This window comes from Sorghum bicolor, chromosome 6 (genome assembly GCF_000003195.3).
Source record: "Sorghum bicolor cultivar BTx623 chromosome 6, Sorghum_bicolor_NCBIv3, whole genome shotgun sequence".
NCBI lineage: Eukaryota > Viridiplantae > Streptophyta > Magnoliopsida > Poales > Poaceae > Sorghum > Sorghum bicolor.
The window spans coordinates 695229-701999 of record NC_012875.2 but is presented as its reverse complement, the minus strand read 5'-3'; the positions used below and the strand labels follow the sequence as shown (position 1 = coordinate 701999).

The window sequence follows — 6771 nt, the reverse complement described above, 5'->3', positions numbered from 1 at the left end:
TTTGACAAGTTATGAAATTTTATAGTTGACAACTTTTTGATTTGAGTTTATCTTGTCATTCCAAACTGCGTCTTTATTTGAAAATTTTTAAATTTGATTTCCTGAAATTACCTCAGATGAAAAAACAGCCTAAATAAACTTTGTAGGTCTTGAAAAGTTATGAAACTTTGTAGTTGATAATTTTTTGATTTGAAATCATCTTGTCATGCAAAAACTACGTTTAAATTTCTCAAATTTGAAATTCAAATTTTATAAATGACCTCGGATGGAGAAACTCCCTAAATGAAAATTATAGATATAAAAAAGTTATGAAACTTTGTAGTTGACAATTTTTTAATTTGAATCGTTTAGAGGCTCAAATAATCAATTTACATGTGATTTGGTATAATATATGAAGAACCAAAACGAAATATAGACACACATGATGGTGTAGTGCAGTGGATAAGGAGTAATGTGCTTGTGAGATAGGTTCCTAGGTTTGAATCTTGGCTGTGGCAAAGTTGAAATTTTTGTTGGAAAAACGTTGAAAAAAAGTGGGGAGGTGCTAGCTGATGGCAGCCCTCCCCCTAAAAAAAATTTTTTCCTATTTTTTGGAGTTTTTTCTTTTTTGTCTTTGCCAAGTGCTGATGTGGCACTCGGCAAAGGCTTTGTCGAGTGCCTGACACGTGGCACTCGGCAAAGAATCCCTTTGCCGATTAATTCTTTGCCGAGCGGCCTTTGCCGAGTGGGCGCTCGGCAAAGCCTTTGCCGAGTGCGAGAGGGGCCTTTGCCGAGTGCCCGAGCACTCGGCAAAGCCTCGTAATCCCGTAGTGTACAACTATGATATATATGGCACACTTTCATTTGAGATCATTTGGAAAATTGAATATTTCAGATTTCAAATTCTAATAATTTAAAATGTTTATTTAAGCCCATAAATGATCTTAAAATAAAGAACAGGCTAACTAGAAAGTTTTAGATCATGTTGAGCTCTAAGTTTTATTTAAATATTATCTTGAAGGATGTCTGACTTATAATAAATGGCTCCAAAAAGAATATGATTTCTATAGACAGATCTTTTTATGTATCAGACGTCCCTAAAAATAGGTATATCTGTTTTTCAGCAGCAGTTTTATTAAGTCATCCAATCATGAAAAACGATTTTGAGGGGTGGTTCGAAAGCTATACAAAACATTTATAGAGATAGTTAATTTACTCTTTGAATCATCGTTGATAGCAAAGATTGTAAGACCAGTCTCAATGTATGTTTCATGAGAGTGTCATGCACATTAAATAGGGTGCCACATAAGCAAAATTGCTGACTTGGCAGGGTCATTAAATGAAGGAGTTTCATCATATGAGAGAGGAGTTTCATCCCCATGAAACTCCTGTGGCTCGGTTACCTAGTTTATAGTCTTGGTAACTGTGTCATGAAACTATGCATTGAGACTGACCTAAAATTAATCTGTGTAGTCGTAGTATCTTAGCTCTTCTCCATAGAGTATTAAATAACGAATTGGCATGGAATAAAGGAGAATCTTTGCACAAATTAAACTGAACAATCCCTTGAACCACAACGTACGAAAAGAGGTGCAACAAGAGGTTGAAAGGGCCTTTCGCGCTTTGCGGCGCCTGGCGCATAATATAATTAATCTTTAATCTGGTCATAATGGACATCTGATCAATATATAGAATTTCCTAAATTTGAAGGACACAGCCTAATAGTTTCATACAAATAGCAATACACACAGTAATAACCCCCACAGTTGTTATAGCAGTCGGCAATTGAGAGACATAACATACACTAATTTACTACTATACTAGCTATATGTATCTCTATATACTATGGATTCAGTTATTAAGATATGATGTATGTAGTCAAATTAACCAGTGCCTAAAAAGGATCTAATCGATTGGCATCAGAGCAGGTGGTCGTTGCCAACATTGTCTGCTGTGGCGGAGCAGGCTTCGGTTACCTTGGCAAAGCGACCTTTCACCCGGGGTCTCACCTGCGCATAGGCTTTCCTGGATGCATATCTTATCTGCTTCTCATAACACCTCCTCATCCTCTTCTCCTTGTACCTCATCAACTTAGCCTCCCTCTCCGTTGACTGACCTACCGGCATTTGCAGCTGACTGTCGTCAGTCAGGGTTGGCTCCTTGAGCCTCGAGCTTGCGGCGTCTGTGAATGTGCTCCCACAGAATGACATCTGCATGAACCAGAGCAGCAACTTTAAGGCCTTGTTTACTTCCCTGAAAAATTTGCAAAATTTTTCACATTCCCCGTCACATCGAATCTTTAGACACATGCATGGGATATTAAATATAAACAAAAATAAAAACTAATTGCACAGTTTGGTCGAAATTGACGAGACGAATCTTTTAAGCCTAGTTAGTCCATGATTAGATAATATTTGTCAAATACAAACGAAAGTGCTACAGTGTCGATTTCCTAAAATTTTTCGGAACTAAACAAGGCCTAAATCAGTGGAGAATAAAAGAAATGGGCCAGAAAGAGGTTGTGGTTAAGCATGAATTATTGCATTCATATTAGTTTCTTTGTCTTGCATGATCAAAGCAAAATTAGGAGAGCTAGGTAACTAAATAACTCGTTGCATGCCTTCGCCATTTATTGTTTCGATATATGAATCTGCACTTTGCTGGATGTTGAATTGGCCTACATGTCTGATGAACATCGGAGAGTTTTGCTATGGTACACCTATTACCTCTTAAGAGGTAAGAGTTTAAATAAATCACAACCCTTAAATTTTAGAACATACTAGACAATTAAATAACCAAATAATCAAGGAAAAATATTGACTATATCTGTATATGCTGATTTCCTTGCCTTGGTAGCACGATTTGTTTGGGGTACAAATTAGATCTTAAGACAAGTGATTAAGTTGTTTGTGCGTATATGCAATGAAAGTGCATTAATTAATCACCTATTACTTTTGTAAAAGCCAAATGTAGCAAAAAGCAAACAGCAAATATGCAAATGATCCACATAAAATGAGACAACTTATTACCTATTCAATCAAACTTTGGCATGGACAAACCTTCAGGACAGGTTGAGATACCAGTAGGGCATATGCATGGAAATTGTTTGACATGTTATATTTGGTTTTAGAGGACTATATTTTGTTCTTTTCTTTATCATAACAATCACACAAGCTAGGTCATCCAAATAGGTGGATGCATCAGTGGATGCACCGACATGCATATACATTGTTACAGTTGATTTCAAACCATACAAATCTGGAGTGCCTGCGGTTAACTATATATATCATCATGAGACAAGCATAAATTTTCAAGAGCAAAATGAACCAATATAGTGATGAAGAAAATGGAAAAATAAGGCCAAGCTTTCTTCCTTTTATCTATATATAATTTCTTAGTAACTATATCACAATATATAGATTTGCTGATAAGAATATATGATCAATTCAGTTAATTAGTAAGTATATACAACAATTAATCTTACCCTTTTCCATATCTATTTCTTCCTCTCCAAAAAGGTGATTAATTTGGATTTATTAATATCCATCTCAGTACGTAGTCCTCGCACAAACTCTATGTATGAGAGTATTTAGTTTACTCTCATCAAATCGATGATGAATTTGTCGGTTATATATCAACAACAAAATTCCACAACACCCTTGTAATTGTTTTTTTCCCATTTATTCAGAAAAAAGTAATCGTTCAATTCTCTCAACCCATAGATTCTAGTTGCAAAACATGCATATGCCCTCATACGCCATGCATGATAGAAAATTCTCTTAGTCAGCAAGACCCCGAAATCTGGTTTTTCTGCTGGCACCAAATAAAAAGAAGTGACACACACACGCGGAGAGAGAAGGATCGCAAGAAGAACCACATATGATCTTTCAAAATAAAAAAAAAGGAGGAACCACATATTGTGTGAGCTCGCTCTGGATCTAGTCTAAAATAAAAAGCAAGCACTGAAAAAGAAAGAATCGTGATCAATCAAGAACAGAAAAGAACGTGAAGCAACTGAAGACAAATCAAGAACAGAAAATTGGAGTCAGCCGAGTGATCCTGAGATTCATTATATCTTTCCATGCTCTCGATCTCTGTACTACTTACGATGGTGGCGCTTGCTGCTGCTGTCTCTGCTGTTTGCCGGGCGGCGCCCCCGCTGCCGAGGCCCAGCCGGGCATCAACCTCAAAGGTGAGCCCGTTTCCCTCCGTCCCAAACGGGTCAAACGCCCGGTGATGAGGCTGCTGGTTCTCAGCTGGGGACCGGTCGTCGTCGTCGACTCGACATCATGCGCAGGTGGCGGCGGGTGGTCGAAGAGCCAGGCGATGCTTTCTTGGTGGTCATCGTTGTCCTGATGGCCAAAGAACTGGAACTCGTGCAGGCACCCCGCCGGAGGCTGCTGCTGCATGCTGCTGGGGCTGGGCTCATGATGGTGAACCGCCGCAGGGAAGACAGAGAACAAGGCCCGCCGGCTGTTGAAGTCGTCGTTCTCGTCGCCGGTGTGGAAGAGGTGCCGGCAGCAGGCGGCTGCACCGCACACACCGCATGCTGGCCCTGACATGTGAACGGATCGATCGATCGATCGCGCGCACAGCTCGATCTCAGGTCTGCTGTGTGGATAGGTTTGGAGCAAATTAAAAGATGGATGGATCGATCGATCGATCGGCAACTGGGGAGGGAGATGATGACTTTGTTGAATTGAGTTATATATATATTGATCGAGGCAGTTCAGGGTGTAGTGTAGCTGCTAGAAGAGGAAGGAAGGAAGGAATAAATAAAGCTTGATAGCTATAGCTGCTAGGGTTATAATTCCATGGGGGTAGCGCGCGGCAGTTAAGCACTGAAAAAGGAAAGGCCAGGGGAAGGCAGCAGAAAAGCAGATGTGTGCATCGCATGCAAAATCTGGTAGCCAGTGCCCGCGGCAGAATAGATATATATGGACAGGATTCGATCTGGTATACCGTGGCAGCAGGGAGATAACGTGCCGGTCAGCTAGCAACGCTTAAATAAATTATTAGTTCAAAATCGACTAACGTTCTAGTTTTTTCTAAATATACACACACATAGCTTTCGTTATGTATCTAGACATAATACATATTTAGGTTTATTTTTTCTTTAGCTACTGCTTATTGTTGTATTTCTTTGTTTAATTTAATTTCAGTAGGGGCTATGACTCCTTCTGTTTCATCTACCTATCTATCTATCTATCGAAGCTAGCTAGCTAGGCAGCTTGCAGTTTAGGTGTGAGAGCATCTTTGCACCGATAAGTACTACAAGGAGTTATTGCCTCTGGATGTGTGGATCAGATAAAGAAACGAAACAAGAGTGCACGAAGAAAACCAAAGCATTTGGGTGGATAATATAACTTAACTTAGGACTTGTTTAGTTCCATTTTTTTTTTCAAAATTCTCCGTTACATCAAATCTTACGGTACATGCATGAAGCATTAGATATATAGATAAAAAAGATAACTAATTACGCAGTTTATATGTAATTTGCGAGACGAATCTTTCGAGCCTAGGTAGTTTATGATTGGACAATAATTATTAAATAAAAACGAAAATGCTATAGTAACGAAATCTAAAAATTTTAACGAACTAAACAAGACCTTAGGGATGCCACCTTTCTGCTAGCTCTGACTTCTAGCTCCGATCCTTTAGTTGTAGTGTGGATATTCTCACGTTAATATGCATAAGTAGTCTCAACACACATGTGAACTGTGTGTACCTCACTTGGTTGGGTTTCTTATGGTATAACCTATTCGTCTAAGTTGAAGTCCTTAACCTGTACACACAATCAATGTCGGCTAAGAAACCTCCATCACCATCGCAATTGATTAGGACAATCGGTAGTGATGGGGCTAGTTATCATTATAGGTTTATTATATATGGTCGTCCCTACAGTGATAATACGCTATCACTGCCAGGTCAATAAAGCATGTTATTATATACCTGTGTTAAGTGACCTGGCAGTAGTGATTACGTGTTCTGGTGTAGCATGTTATATATTATATACCTATGTTAAGACCTAGTAGTGATTGCGTGTTCTGGCGTAGTGCCTAAGAGATTGTAAGTTTGGTTGTATTATACAAAAAGTTAATTAGTTGTCAAAATACACATAAAATTATTAATACCGTGCAAAGCAAAATATGACAAGTATTTTTTGATCACCGAGAGTAGCACACTAGTAGTAGCTATTGCCAGTACATTTCTTGTTAAAGTGCTTACTACCAATTAGTCCTAAAGAAAGTATATATAAGTGTTGGCTTTTAAAAAACTCTCGAACAGGAAGATGCAATGCAATGCATGGTGCATTTGGGTAGTGAATAAAGACGTCGTTGGTTTGTTTACACAGAAACGGAATCCTACCTTTGGGTAGCGGAGCCCTGGTGGCGACAGATAGGCACACACATATTGCAGCCACGATGGCAATGGCAGCGACAGGGAACACAGAAAAGAGCGTAGGAATCGATCGCTGGCCCTACCCATTTTGCTTTGAATTTTGTTTGCTTTAACTAAAGCTAGCTGTGCTCCATTGGATCCTCAGCTAAGCTGAATATATACGACGTACGACGTCTTGTGGTGCTGCAGGATAGAGGCAGGGCATGACAAAGCAGAAGCCTTAGCTTGCTCCGATCCCATCCATGGGTTGCCTCATATTTGATTCGAGATCGACCGGGGCGTGGGCGCACACACACACACAGAGACTCGTCTGGTTGAGAATCCAGTATACGATCGAAAGATATATACAGCGCTAGCTAGCGACCCGGCCGCGCGTGGGCTTGGATCAGT

At 39.6% G+C, this 6771-nt stretch overlaps 1 pseudogene; it reads right to left on the bottom strand.

The window, feature by feature from the left end:
- LOC8056960 lies at positions 1596-4856 on the bottom strand (annotated as a pseudogene).